Source organism: Apodemus sylvaticus, chromosome 5 (genome assembly GCF_947179515.1).
Source record: "Apodemus sylvaticus chromosome 5, mApoSyl1.1, whole genome shotgun sequence".
Lineage (NCBI taxonomy): Eukaryota > Metazoa > Chordata > Mammalia > Rodentia > Muridae > Apodemus > Apodemus sylvaticus.
In genome coordinates this window covers 84,429,041-84,450,003 of record NC_067476.1, presented here as the reverse complement: position 1 = coordinate 84,450,003, position 20,963 = coordinate 84,429,041, and the positions used below count along the sequence as shown (strand labels likewise).

At 40.2% G+C, this 20,963-nt stretch overlaps 1 protein-coding gene across 1 annotated transcript in view; it reads right to left on the bottom strand.

Moving 5' to 3' along the window:
- Positions 1–20,963, bottom strand: part of Pamr1 (peptidase domain containing associated with muscle regeneration 1) — an 88,671-nt gene that overhangs the window by 56,237 nt on the left and 11,471 nt on the right. The gene's annotated exons all lie outside the window — the stretch shown is intronic.

Genomic DNA, 20,963 nt, shown 5'->3' with positions numbered 1-20,963 from the left:
CCAATGATTGGGCAGAAAGAAGTGGGAGGAGCTGAGAGGCTAGGGGAGGAGCGACAGGGGGTGGGGAATAAAGAGGAAGGGGAGGAGCTACGGGGATGAACGAAGAGGAGGCAGAGAAGCTCATGGCCTGGAGAAAGCGCAAGTTATATGGGATAATATAGATGGAAATAGAGTAGTGCTGTGGGAGATCTGCCCAATCTAGGCTGGTAGCTTGTTTTGTTAACTGATTGAGTTGAGCTTTCTTTTACCCGGAGATTGGGATGGAAACAAAGTAGCAACAAAAATCAATATAAATTCCTTACATTCTATATTTGTTTGTTTTCGCTGTATTGGGGATTGAAACCAAAGCACTCATCACCAACTACTGCCTCTCATTTCTACTTTTCTTGAGATATGGCTGGTCAATCTTTATAACCTCATGCATTGCTCATTGCATTTCACCAAGAAAGACTCAACTGCAGGCCTTCATAGGAGCCTCCACAGGGGTCCAGCAATGGGGCCCATCAGAAAAGCCCAGTGACCACTCTCTAGATGGAACCATTCACATGCAAGGCTTATGGGCAAGTAGAGACTATGTCACTGCTTCCGAACTTGGCTCTTCAGTGTTGCACCATGCCATAGTCATAAAGATAAAACCGACAGAGAGGACAAAAGTACCTCCACTAGTATGTTTAGGAGAATGTCAAGGGTGAACTCATTATTAGCCCAACTTAGTACAACCAAGAATTTTTTCCCAGAAGCAAAAGTGTTTGTTTGTGGGTAGGATTTTTTCCCCTTTCTTTCTGTTTTTTTTTCATTTCCTTTTTATAAATGCAAAAACATACCTTAAGTAAAAAAAGAAAACCATCTGGTGAGATCTATAAGAGGAATCAGCTAGAGGCTGCACAGAGAAACTCGGGCTAAAAAACAGCCATGCTAGCCGGATTTGGCCTGCTTGTTTTTCCTTTTCCCCACTTTCTATTTCTAAAACTGTTGCATAAGAACATGAAAGCAGAAGTGGGTCAGGTATTGGGGAAGAAGTGTATCTGCCGGGCAAGGTCCCGTGAGCCTTCCCTGGAAACGCTCTGCAGGGATCCCTGCATGCGCCATGCACAGTATCTGCAGGGGCCTCAAGACTTTGAATTTCGCAGTTTAGCTCTGTTCCCCTCCCTCACATTTGTAAATGCCAACACAGAGTTGGTCAGTATTAATTTACCAAATAGAGCAATGAAAAAGAAAATCAACATCTACTTTCCAGCTCAGGTTGAAAGAAGATTCTAGAACCATGCAAAAGAGCTTTTTGCATATTAAGAAATACTTCATTAAATTGGGTTAAGTGTTATGAAAGTTTAGCTTAAGATAAGGGATATTTCATTAAATTGGGTTTAGTGTTATCAAAGTTTAGTAAAGAAAGATTAGCTTTCTTTCATCATTTTGTACAAACACCAATGGGCCAGCAATTATTTTTTTGTCTTGGTATTAGATTGGCATGAGGTTTTGTTTTTGATAGGCTCTGTGCTCAGCTGAGCCTCTGTGATGTTCTCCCAACTTCTGAAATCTAGATGGGAAAGAAAGAAAATGACACACGGGTGCAAGCACATGATTCTGAATTCACTAATGAATTATTATTATTATTATTATTATATTTATTCTTAGAAAATTCCATCTTTCCTGTCCCCCAACTCCTCCACCTCTCTACCCACCCAGTTTCATGTTCTTTCTCTGTCTTTAAAGATGCTACTAAAAACCAGGATCCTATCTGTCTTGGCCAATTACCCCTGAGCACAAGGCCTGTCTTGGAGTGTGGTTGATTTTCCCAGTGTCACTCCATTGGAGAAAAATGATTTTTCACTTTCCTGGCAGGTATCAATTGTGTAGCTGCTAGGCGGGGTGAGACTTTGTACCCACTTCCCTTTCATCCCGCTGGGATTTTGTCTGGCTTAAACTTATGCAGGTCATGTGCATGATGTAAAAGTCTCTGTGATCTCATATGTACACCTTCCCTGTTGTGTCTGGAAAATGCTATTTTTCTTAAAAAATCCACCACCTCTGGCTCTTATAACCTTTGTGCCCTCTCTCTTGCTCAGGGAGCGGAGGACCATGATAAAGACACACCATTCAGGTCTGAGCACTCCAAAGTCTCATTCCCCATACACAGTCCAGTCGTGGGTCTCAGTTAATTTACCATGCACTGCAAGAAGCAACTTCTCTAATGAGGGCTGAACAATGCACTGATCTATGAGGAGAGCAATATGTCATTAAGAGTCTCTTTGGCCATAAATATTATTTGATATAAATATTATTTATATAATTTTATCTACAAAATATAACTTTTCTTTGGAACAAGAAAATTTACAAAAGACTGATGCTGCTTTTCTTTTGTTAAAAAACTGTCTCAAGAAAGTATATATGGTCACTTGCATTTAGAATAGTATGGTAGTAAACAGTGGATATTAATATTTTTATCTGTACCTTAATCATTTATCAACAATAAAACTTTCAAGCTATGATTAGCCACCTGATAGGATGGAAAGGATTAGGAGGAAACAATCAAGAAATAGGAAGACCTCACAGCTCCTCGAAGATTTATAAAACAGATTCTTTGCAACATCTTTACATCATCACAGATCCTTCCACCTTCTTAGCTAAGTACACTCGCTGACTATAAATCTCTTTTTCCAATATTTGTTTTGAGACTATAACAGTATAGTGGCAATGTGTTGACTAATTTGATTCTCTGTACAACAAATGCCTTTGTATTCTTAATACAATAAACTACAACTTCCATAACATTGGTTGATTACAGGTAAACATGAGACAGAGGTTTAAAAAAATAAATAGTACACAGAGATGAATAATAGCTTCTCAGTCACAGTAATTTAACCCAAGTAACATTAAGAAAAAATCTTTTTCAGGACATAAAAATTTTAAATTTACAAAAATGGCATTGAAATAGCAATGTAAATTATTCCAATGATTTTGTGACATTAGTTGCATGAAATAGATGCAGACTTTTGAGAATTCCCATCTAATTTATAGATCTTCCTTCATAACATAGACATTAAATCATAAATTTTACTCCAAGCCACAGAATGAGAAATGCACTCACAGCAAGTTTCAGTTAATTAACATCACTCTTAGACTTGCTGAGGCCTGTCCTCTTTTGCTTAGGAACTTGAAAATGGCCACGATTTTGTCAATATACAAAGATGAAAATTGCCTAGATGTAAAAATATTTTCCAATTGAAATGCATACAAAGATCTAAGAGGAAAGTTCATGATATTAAAGTGCCTACCTTTAAAAAAATGGAGAGATCTCACACTAGCACCATATTAGCAGGACACCTGAAAGCTCTAGAAAAAAAGAAGCAAACACATCCAAGAGGAACAGGCTGCAAAAAAATAATTAAACTGAGGGCTAAAATCAACAAAACAGAAACAAAGAGAACAGTATATGGAGTCTATGAAATAAAGATAAAGATAATAAAAAGTTGATTCTTTGAGAAAAGAAACAAGTTAGACAAAACTTTATCCAAAGTAAATGAAAGATGAAGAGACAATATCCAAATTAACAAACCCAGAAATGGACAGAGTACAGAACAGACACTGACAAAATCCAGAGAATCCTAAGGACATACTTGAAAATCTTGTACTCCACCAAATTGGAAAATAAATGGGTAATTTTCTCAATAGCTACCACTTACCTCGTAAAATCAAGATTAGATAAACAATTGAAATAGACATATAATCCCTAGTAAAATAGAAGCAGTCAATAAAACTCCTTAATCAAAAAAGTCTAGGGACAGATGGTTTTTGTGCAGAATTCTACCAAGATTTCAAAGACAAATTAGCACTAATACTCTTCAAATTACTCCATAAAATAGAAACAGAAGGAATATTGTCAAATTCATTTTATGAAGCCACAGCTACACTGATATCTGAATCACATAAAGACCCAAAAGGAAAGAAAATTACAGGCAAATTTCTCTTATGAACATAGATAGAAAAATATTCAATAAAATATTTGCAAACTGAATCTAAGAACCCATCACAAAGATCATTCACCAGGATCAAGGAGGCTTCATCCCAGAGATGCAGAGGTGGGTCAACATATGAAAAGCTGTAATACACCATATAAACAAATTGAAAGAAAAGCCTCCACATGATCATCTCATTAGATGCTAAAAAAGCTTTTAACAAAATCCATCATCCCTTCATGATTAAATCCTTGGAGATATCAGGAATACAAAGTACATACCTAAACACTTTAAAAAAAAATATACAGCAAGTCTATAATCAACATCAAATTAAATGGAAAGAAACTTAAAGCAATTCCACCAAAATCATGGATAAGACATGTCCACTCTCTCAATATCTCTTCAATATAGTACTTGGAGTTTTGCATAGAACAATAAGAAAACTAAAGGAAATTAAGGGGATACTAATTGAAAAGGAAGAAGTCAAGGCATTGCTATTCACACATGATATGAAAGTATACATAAATGATCCCAAAAATTCTACCAGGGAACTCCTACAGTTGATAAGCATCTTCAGTAAAGTGACTACATACAAGAATTTTTGTTTTTGTTTTTGCTTTTGTTTTTGTTTTTCAAGACAGGGTGTAGCCCTGGCTGTCCTGGAACTCACTCTGTAGACCAGGCTGGCTTCGAACTCAGAAATCTGCCTGCCTCTGCCTCCCAAGTGCTGGGATTAAAGGCATGCACCACCACTTCTGGCACCTAGATACAAGATTAACCCCCCCCCCAAAAAAATCAGTAGCCTTCCTATATATAAACAACAAACAGGCTGAGAAAAAAATTAGAAAACAATGCTTTTTTACCATACCCACAAATAATATAAAACATATTGGGGATAATTTTAACCAAGTAAGCAAAAGACTTGTGTAGCGTGTAACAATAACTTCTTCAAGTCTTTGAAGAAAGAAATGATCAAAAGATAGAAAGATCACTCTCTCTCTCTCTCTTGTGTTTATGGATTGGTAGGATTAACATAGTAAAAATGGCCATTTTACCAAAAGCAATCTACAGATTAGCTATCAAAATTCCTTTACAGATTCTGAAAGAACAGTTATCAACTTCACAGGAAAAGCAACAACACTTTTTGTTTTAAATCCCAGGATAACTAAAATAATCCTGAACAATAAAATAACTTCTGGAGGGATCACCATCCCTGATTTCAAGTTGTACTACAGAGCTATAATAATAAAAACCCATGGTATTGTTAGAAAAAAACAGACATGTTGATCAATGGAATCGAGCTAAAGACATAAATCCAAGCACCTGATATTTTCTTATAAAGGCACAATAGGAAATACATAATAGGAAACAGACAGCATCTTTAACAAAAAGTGCTGGTCAGACTGGATCTTTGCATGTAGAGGAATGAAAAAGACCCCTACTAACCACTCTACACAAAACTCAAGTCCACATGGATCAAAGATCCAAAAATAAAACCAGATACACTTAACCTCATAGAAGAGAAAGTAGGGAACAGCTTTGAATGTACTGTCACAGGAGAAGACTTCCTGAAGAGAACACCAATAGTGCAGGTACTAAGATCATCAATTAATAAATGGGATCTAATAAACACAATCTCTTGGGAGGTAAAGGACATAATCATTAGGACAAAGCAACAGCCTGAAGAATGGGAAAAGACTTTTATGAATTCTTCATCCAATAAAGTACAACTACCCCAAATACATTAAGAACCCAAGAAAGAAATTTCAAAAAAATCAAACAATCAATTTAAAAAGTATTCCTCAATAGAAGGATCTTAAATGACTTAGAAACACATAAAGAAATGCATCTCTAGCCATCAGGGAAATATAAACTTTTGAGATTCCATCTTAAACCTGCCAGAGTGGCTAAGATAAAAAACGCAAGTGATAGCACATGCTGGTGAGGTGGTGGAGTAAGGGAAACACTCCTCCACTGCTGATGGAAGTGCAAGCTTGTACAACCATCATGGAAATCAATATGTCAGTTCCTCAGACAATTGGGTTCCATCTATCTTAAGCCCCTGCTATACCATTCTTGGGCAAATACACCCAAAGGGTGCTTCATCCTACCACAAGTGCCCTTGCTCAGTTGTGTTCACTGCTATTCTATTCATACTATCCAGATGCTAGAAACAACCCTTAACAGAAGAATAAAGAAAATATGTTTATACATGGAGTATTACTCAGCTGCTTTAAAAAAATGTCATCATGAAATCTGCAGGCAAATGGATGGAACTAGAAAATATCATCCTGAGTGGAATAACCCAGATCCAGAAAGATAAATATGGTATGTATTTATGGATATTAGCCATTAAGTAAATGACAGCCAACCCTACAATTTGTAGATTCTGGAATGTTGGGCACAGAAGAAAGGACTAGGACTGGAAACACATGGATCTCCCTCTGAGGGGAAAATAGAACAGCTTTCATGGGTGGACCCAGGGTGAGTGGAGACAAGAACAGGAGTTTCAGGGAGTAAATAGGTTTGAAGGGGGGACTGTGGGGAGAGACAACTTCAATTAAGGAGAACTTTGGGGTTGGAGTGGAAACCTAGTATAGTGAAAACTACCTAAATATATAAAGGTGACCCAAATGAAGTTTCTTAATAATGGAGGGTATGAAGTCCCAAGTGGCCATCTCTTATCACCAGACAAGGTTTGCAGTATTGGGACTCATTTGCACTCAATTGAGTTGTTGGCTAAGGAGATCCCATGGAAATTCCCAAACAACTGAGGCTGTTGCTAAAACAATGGGTTGCTTGTCACAAACTAACAGCAGGGCGCTATTGCTGATGACAAAAATCACTCAATTCATTGACCATGGAGAAGTCAAACTGGTACCTAGATGGAGACTTCCGTCCCTACATTCTAATGTCTTTGGTGTGCAAAAGACTACCAAAAGAGAAACATAGCTCAGCGACAAAACCTTTGATCTACAATCTGTCCTGACTCTAAGATATACCAGTGCAACAGTGGCACAGAAATTATGGGAGTAGCTAACCAGTGTCTGATTTGGCTTAAAGCCCACTCCACAACACTGACCCACACTAGACACTGTTTGAGTGACCAAATACCAGAAACTAGATAGGCCATAGACCTAACGTAAAACCAAATACTACTGGTCTGAGTAAAATCAATAAATGACTCCTAATGATATTCTTCTGTGCTCATATATCAGTGTCTTATTCAGTCATCATCAGAGATGCTTCCTCTATGGTAGTGAAACTTCCTCAGCAGATAGGAACAAATGCAGAGACCCCATGGCCAGATATTACATGGAGAGAGAGTCCTTGGAGCACACACCCCTAAATAGGATGTCTCCATCAAATTCCTCCCCTCAGAGTTCAGAGGAACCCTGCAGAAGAGGAGGTCGAAAGAGTATAAGATCCAGAAGGGCTAGAGGACACCAGAAGAACAAGACCCACTGTATCAATTAAGCAAGGTTCTTAAGAACTCGCAGAGACTGAAGCAGTAAGCACAGGTCCAAGGCAGGTCTACACCAAGTCCTCTGCATATACATTATAGCTTTCAGCTTAGTGCTTTTATGAGTGTGTGCACAAGTGGGTCTCTGACTCTTTTGACAGCTCTCGAGACTCTTTTCCTCCTGTCTGGTTGCCTTGTCCAACCTCAATATCAGGGTTTTAGTTTTATCTTATTATATTTTATTTTGTCTTGTTTTGTTCTTATCTCTTAAATGCTCATTCTTTTCTAATGAGAGACAAAGGGGGAGTGGATCTGGAAGGAAGGGGGAGAGGAGAGGAACTGAGAGGAGTAGAGGGAGGGGAAACTGTAGTCAGAATTTATTGTATGTGAAAAGAATTGATTCTCAAAAGGAAAAGAAGGTAAGAGACACAAATAGAAGAGGCCAATACAAAAAGCTCTGCTGTGGTTCCCAGAGCGATGAAGAGCCTTCGTCTTCCCCTCCCCCTGTGGTCTTTAGTTGGTCACTATTTCTGATCTTCTCTCAGTTTCTCTGACACCCTCCCCCAAACTCTTACACACTGAAGGCCTTTCCTCCTTGCTCTTCCCACAGCCTCTGCCCCAGCACTGTATCACACCCAAGCAGAGAGGGCCTCCCTGGTCTCATTAGAAGCACATTGCACAAGCATCCCACTCCACTGCCTCTATCATACACCACATCCTATGGTCTTTAAGCATTCAGAGCTGGTTTTATTCTTTCTGTTTTTATTTCAGCCAGCCCTCTTTATCTACAGGTTCGACATTCCCAGATTGAAACACCTTCCGGTCAAATTTTCCAATTAAAAAGAAATGAAAAGGGAGATATAACAACAGAAACTGAGGAAATTCAAAAAATTATTAGATCCTACTACAAAAGCCTATACTCAACACAACTGGAGAATCTGGAGGAAATGGACAGTTTCCTAGACAGATATCTGACACGAAAACTAAATCAGGATCAAATAAATCAACTAAACAGTCCCATAACACGAGAAGAAATAAAAAGGGTCATAGAAAGTCTCCCAACCAAAAATAGCACGGGACCAGATGGCTTCAGTGCAGAATTCTATCAGACCTTCATAGAAGACCTAACACTATTCAAACTATTCCACAAAATAGAAACAGAAGGGACTCTACCCAACTCGTTCTATGAAACCACAATTATACTGATACCAAAACCACACAAAGATCCAACAAAGAAAGAGAACTTCAGGCCAATTTCTCTTATGAATATTGATGCAACAATACTTAATAAAATTCTTGCCAACCAAATCCAAGAACACATCAAAACGATCATCCACCGTGATCAAGTAGGCTTCATCCCAGGAATGCAGGGATGGTTCAATATAAGGAAATCCATCAATGCTATCCACTACATAAACAAACTCAAAGAAAAAAACCATATGATCATCTCATTAGATGCAGAAAAAAGCATCTGACAAAATTCAGCATCCTTTCATGCTAAAAGTCTTGGAAAGAACAGGAATTCAAGGCCCATACCTAAACATAGTTAAAGCAATATTACAGCAAACCAGTAGCCAACATCAAACTAAACAGAGAGAAACTTGAAGCAATCCCACTAAAATCAGGGACTAGACAAGGCTGTCCTCTCTCTCCATATCTTTTCAATATAGTTCTTGAAGTTCTAGCTAGAACAATTAGACAACATAAAGAGGTCAAGGGGATACAAATTGGAAAGGAAGAAGTCAAATTATCACTATTTGCAGATGACATGATAGTCTACTTAAGTGACCCGAAAACCTCCACCAGAGAACTACAGCTGATAAACAACCTCAGCAAAGTGGCTGGTTATAAAATCAACTCAAGCAAATCAGTTGCCTTCCTATACTCAAAGGATAAGCAGGCTGAGAAAGAAGTTAGAGAAATGACACCCTTCACAATAGCCACAAACAATATAAAGTATCTTGGTGTGACTCTAACCAAACAAGTGAAGGATCTATATGACAAGAACTTCAGGTCTCTGAAGAAGGAAATCGAAGAAGACCTCAGAAAATGGAAAAATCTGCCATGCTCGTGGATCGGCAGGATTAATATAGTTAAAATGGCCATCTTGCCAAAAGCAATCTACAGATTCAACGTAAACCCCATCAAAATCCCAACTCAGTTCTTCACAGAGTTAGAAAAAGCAATTCTCAAATTCATCTGGAATAACAAAAAACCCAGGATAGCTAAAACTATTCTCAACAACAAAAGAAATTCTGGGGGAATCAGTATCCCTGACTTCAAGCAATACTACAGAGCAATAGTATTAAAAACTGCATGGTATTGGCACAGTGACAGACAAGTGGACCAATGGAATAGAATTGAAGATCCAGAGATGAACCCACACACCTACGGTCACTTGATCTTCGACAAAGGAGCCAAAAACATCCAGTGGAAAAAAGATAGCCTTTTCAACAAATGGTGCTGGTTCAATTGGAGGTCAGCATGCAGAAGAAAGCGAATTGATCCATTCTTATCTCCAAGTACTAAATTTCACTCCTAGTGGATCAAGGACCTCCATGTAAAACCAGACACACTGAAACTAATAGAAAAGAAACTGGGGAAGACCCTGAACAGATCACCAGTAGCTTATGCTCTTAGATCAAGAATTGACAAATGGGACCTCATAAAATTACAAAGTTTCTGTAAGGCAAAGAACACTGTTAAAAGGACAAAATGGCAACCATCAAATTGGGAAAGGATATTCACCAACCCTACATCTAATAGAGGGCTAATATCCAATATATACAAGGAACTCAAGAAGTTAGACCCCAGGGAACCAAATAACCCTATTAAAAAATGGGACACAGATCTAAACAAAGAATTTTCACCTGAAGAAATTCGGATGGCCGAGAGGCACCTTAAGAAGTGCTCAACATCATTAGTCATTAGGGAAAAGCAAATCAAAACAACCCTGAGATTTCACCTCACACCAGTCAGAATGGCTAAGGTCAAAAACTCAGGAGACAGCAGGTGTTGGCAAGGATGTGGAGAAAGAGGAACACTCCTCCACTGCTGGTGGGGCTGTAAGATGGTACAACCAATTTGGAAATCAGTCTGGCGGTTCCTCAGAAAACTGGGCATGACACTTCCGGAGGACCCTGCTATACCTCTCCTGGGCATATACCCAAAGGTTTCCCCGGCATGCAATAAAGACACATGCTCCATTATATTCATAGCAGCCTTATTTATAATAGCCAGAAGCTGGAAAGAACCCAGATGCCCCTCAAAGGAGGAATGGATACAGAAAATGTGGTATATTTACACAATGGAATATTACTCAGCAATTAGAAACAATGAATTCACAAAATTTTTAGGCAAATGGTTTGATCTGGAAAATATCATCCTAAGTGAGATCACCTAGTCACAAAAGAATACACATGGAATGCAATCTCTGATAAGTGGATATTAATTAGCCCAGAAGCCCTGAATACCCAAGGCACAAATCGCATAACAAATGACTCCCATGAAGAAGTATGGAGAAGGTCCTGATCTGGAAAGGATTGATCTAGCATTGGAGGGGAATATAAGGACAGAGAAAAAAAGGAGGGAGGTGATTTGAGAATGGATGGAGAGAAGAAGGTTTATGGGACATATGGGGAGGGGAGATCCGGGAAAGGGGAAATCATTTGGAATGTAAACAAAGAATATAGAAAATAAAATTTAAAAAAAGAAACTATACTAAACATATATAGAATTTTTAAAAATAGGTTTCGTTGTGTTCTATTGAGGATGTCATTTTACAATTTTTACATTTCTTTTTCGGTAAATGATCTTAATTCTGTAATTTAGATCTGGAATTTTAGGGTTTGATGCCGCCAGTGGTAGTCAGGCTGCATCAGCCTGGCAGGGTTATCCTTTTGTCTTTTCTAGTGGTTTTTCTTACTAAACAAAAGCAAAGGGAAAAATCTCATAAAAAGGATAAAACCATTACCCAAACATTATAGCAACTGCTTATATGGTATTATACTTTAGTAGGTCTAATTAGCCAGAAATGCTTTAAAGTGTGTAGGAGAAGGTACAAAAAGGTGTATAGGAGTAGTACACAAAGACCGTAATTTTATACGAGAGACTTGAGCAGACGTGGATTTTGGAGAACCACGGGGGTCCTTTAACCAATCTCCATAGATACAATGCTGTCCAATGTAGTGGCTGCCCTAATTTATCTCCTGTCTCCTTTCCATGACCCAGACCACTAGAAACTGTAGCTAACTCAGTCACAGAAGCCAGCCAGGCTCAGAGGCAGTGTAGAGAAGCAAGCCTTGATTGAAGCTCATCAAACTCTGGAACTACATCTGTGGGAAGCCACTTTATCCAGCGTCCTTGCGAGATGGCGCTGGCAGGAAAATCTTAGTCCTGGTAAACAACTCTGGCGCATGCGCAGTACGACCACACAGTGACTCAGTACTGGTATGCTAATAAGGTGCACCTTAGTGCTCCTATCACAATGTGACACACCCCTAAGCGAGGGCTGCTGGGATATATGTGTCTTTCCTCGCTGGTCGAGTTAGGCGCCGATATACATCCCTTCTCAATTCAGATGCACAGGATCCAGCTTGGAGCCCTGAGCCAGGAGAGTCAGCTTTGCTCTGCTGGATGGTATCAAAGTTGGGACATGCTCTTCCTCTTGAGGAAGTACCTAGAACAGCTGGTCCAGAGGACTTCCATTATAGATCTGTCTTCCTCCGATACTGCCCCTGCTTTGTCAGACAGCATGGTTTTTGCACTTTCTGAAGAGCAAACGTGCCTCCAAGCTGTGGACTCATGTCTTAACATTCTCCATCTCTCCACCCTACAGCATCATCCCCTCCCAGGTTTCCTAAAATTTCTAGGTCCTTGTAACTCCTGATAACAAAATGGGTCACCACACAGTGACTCATTTGCAAATTCATAAAATTAATTTCTAAGACTTCATATTTCGACACGAAGGCCAAATAAGGTTTGTCCTATTTTGCTAGCTGCCAAATCCTATTCTCCAAGCGGCAGAGTGGTTCATTTCCAGCCTGGATGCCTCCATTTTATCCAAGAATTAATTCCCTGAAGTAATTTCACTAGCATGTCTGTACTTATGTGAGCAAACCCAGCTCTGCCCTGCTAGCCCGTTCTATTAATAGAGCCATCTCAGTCACAGAGAATGACCCCAGGGGAATCTGGCAGAAGGGATTTTGCAGACACAACTTACTTAAGAATCCTGGGATAGGAGAAGGGTGCTGAATTGTCTGGGTGTGACTAGTTGGGGTAGGAAGGACAGCAAAGGGTGAGAGTCTGAAAAGGAGGGGCACTAATAGGAGTAGAGCTTCAGGAATAAGGGTCTTTGAAAATAGAGGAGGGGGCCTTATGGCAAGTGGGAGGAAGGATTTCTAGAAACTAGAAAGGAGAAAGCAATGGAGCTAACACCCTTGTCTTGCCTAAGATTCATTTTAGCTGACTTCCAAAGTTAGAAAGTGATCAATATGGGCTATTCGAAGCTGCTAAGTTTATAGGCATCTGTTGGCAAATCAATAAGGAATTAATTCACTGGATCCACTCAGAGGCAGGCTAACCAAGAGCAACCACATGACCACCTGTGCCTCATTTCCCCACTAGGCTCAGTACCAAAAGCATGGTGACTCTATCGTTCAACAAGCAATTATTGAGTGTCAGATACGTGACACTGAGTATCAGGAAGGAGGCTGACTGCTGAATGAAACAGAGAGCAATAGATCCCATTCCTGACCTCAAGGAGAGCACAGTTTAGTAGAGGAGAAGATGTTGTTCAGAAGACCCCACGGGATTGTAAACTGTGATAGGAGAAACTTGTGAAAATAAATAGTCATGAAAGATCCTTTCAACAAAACGGGCTGGGATGATTTAAATAAAACTATAGGAAGAAAATTATCTATTTGTAAAGATGAGAACATTTCCAGAAGCATGGGGCATGGCAGATTCAGGTCATTGTTTAAAGCTCTTTATCTCACGGTCTAAGACCCTGGCCCTTCTTCTCTCAGCTTATGAACTATAGCAATGTGGCCTCTGAAAGAGACTCATGAAAAGGTAAGCAGATAGCAGATGGCTCATCAGTTAAGAGCACTTGCTACTCTTGCATAGATAGGACAGGAGTTAGGTTCCTAACACCCATGTTGAGGGACTCACAACCACCTGTAACTCTAGCTCCAGGAGATCCAGTGCCTCACCCAACTTCTACACAGATATTCACAGGTCCCAGTGTGTACCCAAGTGCTTCTGCATGTGTTCATGCACACAGAAAAAAATCCACATAATTGAAAACAAACTAAATCATAAATAAACAAGTAGGCACAGGAAACATCTTCTGATGACTTGAGCTGACCAGCTGAGGAGGTCTGAAGATATAAGAAGCAGACAAGGGCAGTGTCTTGGGACATTTCTCCATTTATTAGAATTACATTTGCGGGTAGAGTACACTGACGACTGGACTTCAGCTGGTCAAATTTAAGGAGTTTCAGGATGAAGTTAAGGGTTGATGGTTTCAGAACCTGAGACCCACGGAAACAACAAGAGCAGAAGATACTTGTGATGTTTTCTCTATGTCCTAAGGACATTAGCATGTCCATAGCTTTGAAATCACTTCTGTATTCTTAGGCGATGTCTTCACAGTGTGTTTCCTTTCCAGTCAGAATCATTTACTCTAGCCTTTCCTTTACAGGAAGCAAAAGACTAAACAGCAGACCTTAGGTACTTTATTTATGCAAGCACGGAGAATCACCCAAGCACCTTTTCTAGGGAATTCACTCTAAGAAGCAAAAAACTTTCCAGGGCTGGCAGAAACTAAACAAGCTGCTACTAAAGGGGAAACACGCTTCGGGAATGGGACCAACTTTACTTTGTATCTGCACCACATTTTAAAACAACCTTCTCAAAGTTGCAGGTATGTTTATGTGAGGGTGGAGGTGTACATGCGTGGTGCATACACATAAGTGTGTGGGAATGAGGATCCGTGTGCCCTCCTATGGAAGCCAGGGGAAAATATCAGATATCCTGATCTATCACTGACCATCTTATTGCCTTGAGACAGGGGATCTCATTAAAACAAAAGCTTACCATTTTGTTAGGCTAACTGGCCAAAGAATTCAGGAGCTGACCTTCTCTCTCTGCCTTTCTTGGTGCTGGGGTGAAAAGCATGCATAGCCGTGCCTGGCTTTTTACATGTATGCTGAGGACTAAACTCTGGTCCTGTGCTTGCCTCTGCTCCTGAGTTTTCTGCATGGGAATTCATTACCTGCTTTTTCATTGGGTAAAATAATTATTCATTACAAAATACTTTTTAAGATTTTTAAGATTTCATTTTTAGAGCCATTTTAAGTTCATAATAAAATTCAAGAGCACTTGTAGAGATTGGCCATCCATGCCCACACGTAGCCCCTCACTGAGAACACCCCCTCCAGGGTGATAACTTGTAACAATCCACTAATTATCACCCAGTCTGTTTTTATATTTGGTTCACTTCCTGTGATGTAACACATCTCACCTTCTCATTTCCCTGCAAAATAGTATATTTCAGCACAAAAGAAAGAGGGGAGATATCCTTGTGAAAGCTGTAAGAAGTGAAGAAAATCATGAATAACACCTAATAAATTATTCAGAAATAGCCTTAACATTTCGGTGACCATCTCTCCCATCACACTTTCACAGGACACGCATATGTCTGCATGTCGCTATTGACTGCTGTGTAACCACAGAGTCCTCTGTCCTCTCAAAACTGACAACAGACTTTGCTTCAGAAGCTTCTGTACTTTTACCCTAAGGTTTTTCTTTTGACAAGGAAAAGTCAATGGTTATTTGAAATTACTGTTTAATTATCCTGTATGCACAAGGCTTCCTCTATGCCACCTTAAAAAAAGAGTTAACCAATACCAGGAGTCACCTTAACATCTTAGCTCTGACTTATTGAGAGAACGCCAAGGCAATCTAGACAAGGCTGCTCAGTCAGCACAGCGTCCACATCCATGAATATGGCAAAACAAATGAGCAAGACAGGAAAGACAGCTGGCTGCTGTCATCCTTGTCACCATGACTATTCTGCATCCACTTCCACTGTCCTGGAATGTCCTGGTAGTTTGCCTTAGAGTTATCTGGCCCTGTTTAGATAGAGAAACAATTCCTTCAGCAGATTGTACTTGCAGAGGGGCAGGAGAGGAAGCATGTCCCCTTAGCAGAACCTTAAAACACAAAGTTTTCAACACTATTGAAGATATGTAAGTGGACATGATGGCCACTGAGGTCGGTCTGAAGACTGGAGACTCTGAGTGAAAACAGGAATCTGTCTGTCCCATAGTCTGTTGAACGACCACATTATTTGTTACAACAGAGGTGCTGGTCAGAACCACCCCAGAAGGTGTCAAGGAAAGCCACTGTTACCGTATGCTGGCACCTCCATATGCTGACTCTTTCTAGCTGTCAAGGGTTGTTTTTGAGTCCATCAAAGACTCCACAGCTATCCCATCTAGTCTCGTTTGATTAAAACTTCAGAGATTTCTTTCTTAAACTATATTCCACTTATAAGTCTTCTGGGACAAAATGGAAGGAAAGGTGCAGGAATCAGGAAGCTACACACTTAAGCTGCTGGGGCCTCTCACTCACCGCTGCTCTCTGCACCTCTCCACAGATGTCCAGCTGCCCCTGCTGATTCTTCACACTACACAACCTTCTTCCCTACTGGAAGGTCTGGTCAACAGTTGGAGCCAAGGCAGAAGAATACGACACTAGGTCACACTGACAGAATGCTTCCTGGCCTTAAGTGACACCATCACCCCCCTGGAGACTTGAGGAAGACTTGAGGACCATCCTGTCACCCAGCAGTCCTCAGTCCTAGCCTGCTGAATCCCACATTCAGTGACTCAGGCTTCCTCCCACACAGCTCCCCTTTCTCTAGTCAGATAATGACAGCTACAAAGCCAAGTCTTTCATTACCTCACTGTGCATACCATGAAGTTGAACGAATTATTTAGAAATCCAATATTTGGAGTTATGCGTGCTTGGGAAGGGAAGGGGAGTCAGAATTAAGTTCATCGCTTGCTTTTCTTCCTCTTTCCTCTTCATTGGCACACAGCTCCATGTTGCAGTTCTGCATCAATCTCTGTTTAAGCCACACCACACATGGTGGATGGCTCCTAGTCCTTGGAAGTCACCAGCTCATTGGTCCAGCCCACACAACCACTACTTGAAGTGTATGTTGTTCGCTTTATTTAACAGACAGTAAATAGACATCTCATGTTGTACATCTTTTACACAAAAGAAGACAGATCCAAATCCTACTCTTAGTGTCTTACCAATATGGCAAATTGGTTCCCCAGAGTCTCAACCCCTGACTTTACCAGTTAAGAAGAAAGCAAGGAGCTGGGGAGATAAACCAGTAGATCAAGTGGTTTGACATACAACTGTGAGGATCAGCGTCTGAATCCTCAGCCCCTACAGCACATCTGTAATCCCAAACCTTGGAAGGCAAAGACAGAGGATCTCTAGGGCAAGTTGACTAGCTAAATTCTCCAGATCAATAAGTTCCAAGGTCAAAAAGAAGCCATACCTCAGTAAATAAAGTGGAGAGTGATCAAGAAAGACTCCAGAAGTCAACCTCTGGCCCGAGCATATACCCATATATATGTAGCCATTCACATGCAGACATATACAGAAGCATGCACACCATTCACACATAAACACAAAAATGTATCAAGATAAATTTTAAGAAGAAAGCATCAACATTATTGGTGAACACTGAAACAGTTGAGACTCAGATTGCCAAATTTTACTCTTGGTTCCATGTGTTAGTGTGAAGCTTTGGACGGATCATCAACTTTCTTGTCCCTCAATTCCCTCCTTTGTGCAGTGTAGATCTTGGTAGTAGTTGATGGTTGTGAGAGAGAACCCAGAGGACTCAGGAAATGCTCTGCATGATATCTGCAGGATGAAGGTCAGCAGTCATGCTCTGGGTCATATTATTAAGTGATTCATACAAGGGAGAGCTTTGTTCAAGGAATGAGCAAGCTCAGGGAAGGTACTGTTATACTCCGAGGGCACTATAAATGATGGGTGTGTACCCTGTTAAAGATGTCTAGTACCATTTAGACCTGATGAAGGTTTAAGTCACTCACCTATATTAGCTCATTTAGGCCTCACAACAATTCACTCATGAATGTCACTGCAGTTGAAGGTGACAGTAACCATTAAACACTCTAAAAGAAATACCCCAGCTTATAGATGTGAGCCTGGAGTCACACAAGTAGTAGATATCAGAGATAGAGTTCAAATACAGGTAACCTGTTTCTAGAGTCAGAGTGCTTAACTGTGGGCTGGTCTGGCCCACAGACATTATTCCTGATTCTGAATGGCAGCAACAACCTTAACATATATTGGATCTTGTTCTGAGCTGGGCACATACCGCTTATGTGCATATGTGCATACTGTTGCCCTTGTGTTTCCATGTGTTAATTAATTGTCAATGACATAATGAGCTCACATTTTGTGAATGAAGAAATTGTGATAACTAAAGGTCAAGGACCTTGGCCAAAGGTACACAGTACTTAGCAGGGCTAAGATCCTGTCAGTGTGCATTAGACGGTGTTCTCTTCTATCTACACCAGCACCTGTGCTGAAAACACTTGGGTGTCTGGACACCAAATCAGACCCATTCTATTAGCATCACTAAAGATAGGATGTAGATTTCTGCCTCTCAGACAAAACAAAGACTCCTTTTAGAATTGTGTCTGTATCATGCTGCTTCAACCAGCGTTCTTCCAGTCCACAGGAAGTTAGACTTATATGGGGTCTCCCTTTCCACTTGCCTGAAAATCCAGGATGATGTCCCTGACTCCTTAGCAAAGAGAACCTTGAGGGGAACCCTATACCCCACCCTATAATCCACTGAATCTGTTCCTCTTTTGTGCTGATAGACAACCATAGAAGGACATCTTACCACAATACAGGGGGAATGACAAATAGCTTTAGAACCCATGAATTGCCACCCACTGATAACCACAGCTACATGGGTGAGCCTCGGTGTCCTGAAGACTTCCTTCTGTTACAGAAATCTGCTCTGACTGCTACCCTCACATCCCTCTTAATCTAAGAATTATATGAAAACTCCAAGAAGTCTCCCAGTCCTTACTGGGCAATATCTCTGGCACTCACAATAATAGTGCTGGATCTCTTTCAGGCACTGCTGCTGGAGCAGATTAATGATGCAATCACCACTCTAGGAAAGAACTTAGAGACATAGACTGTCAGCAATGACCACCAGCCTTAGAAAACATTTGAAAAAAATAAAATTGTTAGTGATTCTAGGTTGAGATGTTTTTACTACTGGCTCTGATGTAGAAAATCTTAGGGAACAATCTAAGTTCGGAAAGGTGCGCTCTGATTAGTTAAGCCAGGGACCTTTATGGTCAGGGGGCAAGGACAAGAGCAGCACTGGACGGTGTGCCTCTGGACTGGTGATGGTTGATTTCTTACTCCCATTTTGCCCTCAGCTTTCTGGCATGATTCAGTAAGAATTGCTAATGAGTAGATATGCATTCTGAGGGTTTAAGGCAAATGAGACTGATTTTTATATAAAAGTTTAAATTTGTGATTCTTTTAAGATTCTTACAAGATTACTTTTAAAGATAAATAATAATTACTCCTTTCCTTGTAACCACAAATTGTTGCCTGATGATAAGAGAAACTGGCTGAGAAAACTGCTTGCTTGCTTACACATTGTTCATCCATAACCAGTTCCTTGGTTATGAATATACATGGGTTTGGGGGAATAATTTATTTTCTTAACCTGTACTACATGATGTTATTTATTATATTAGGGAACACACTTTTTTCATAGTCATTTACTAGAAGAAAACTAAAACATAATCATATTGTAATTTTAAACTGCTTCAAGGATGTTTAAGGGTTGTGTGAGTGGGTGTTAGAACGTTGTTCCTTCCACACATCAACTATGTGAATGTGTGTGTGTGTGTGTGTGTGTGTGTGTGTGTGTATTATCTGGGTGTGTTGGAACTTTCTCCATCCATCGTTGTGTGTATTTATGCATGTATGTATGTGTGAAATGCTTGCTGGAGCTTTGCTCTAGTCATTCTATGTGTGTATATATATATATGTCTGTAGTTATATATGCATGTATGTATGCATGTATAAATTTGCATATATGAAGTTATTGGACTCTCTGTTTTATCCACTCAGTGTGCATGTGTGTGTGTATGTGTGTGTGTGTGTGAGAGAGAGAGAGAGAGAGAGAGAGGGGGGGGAATTTTCTTCCTTTCCCTTCTCTAACTGCTGCAGCCCCTATTGGTATCTAGGGGAGCAGCCACCCACATCAGCTGCTCTCAACACTGACCCCCTCATCAGCTGCCTGCCTCAGTTTATCCTCTTGGACCAAAGCTTGTCTTTGGCACCATAGCCTTTCTCCAAAGCCACAAAAATGTCATTACACTCAAAGGTGACAATAACCATGAAGGACTTTGGGAGAAGAATTGCACACTTTTCAGAGTTTGCCATTCTTAACTGTGTATTTTTTTTCTTTTTTGAATAACTGTTTAAATTACACAGAAGGAAGAGAGTGGGAAACAGTGTGTCCTCCACAGGTCCACACATACTTAGCATTTCAAGCAATTTCTTCATGTTTCTTTGAACTAGTTTAGGTTCTTCCCACATGCCTTTTAGGTCTTCTCCCTCCTCTAACACTTCCTGTCTAAGTCTTATTCTTTTTTCCTGTAACAAAACACACAAGACTGGATAATTTGTAGACTATAGCTTTAGTTCATGTTTATGGACACTGGGAAGTCTAAGACCATATGATTGGGAATTTCCCAGATTCTGATAAGGGTCTTTTTTTATATAACAAAGTAGAGGACTTCATGTGCTGATACAATGCAAGCAAGCTAGAGGAAACTCCCTTTTATATAGCAAAGCCACTGTCTCCAAAATCCAAAGGCTAATCCATCCATGAATAGAACCAATCCCCTTCCAAAGGGCCCATCCCTATTTAACAAATGAACTTGGAAGTTAACTTCTCTACATATAAAACTGAGGGGCACATTCAAACCATAGTGCCCCTCATTCATGTAGCTTTTAATAGGGTATACATCACCTCCTGCTGCCTCTCTTTAGACAAGGACAATCCACACCCACAGCCAAGGAAAACTCAAGACCTACAATCTTGGAGAAAACCCCCAGTTGCCTTTATCCTCAAGAACCGTGGCTCAGAAGACCTTGATAGTCTGCTTCTGGGCTATTTTGAATTTGAGAATATAAGATAAACAGATTTTGTTCTTTTTTATTAACATTGGTTACAGGGGTGGGGGAATGTTGAGGAATAGGGAGATGACATAGAGGTTAAGAGCATGATCTGTCCTTGTAGAGGACAATTTCCAGCACCCATTTACAAAGATCTATAACTCCAACTCCAGAGGACCTAAGACTTGGGACCTCCATGGGCATCTCCACTTACATGCACACACACATACTCAGACATACACCTGCACATAATTAAAAGTAATAAA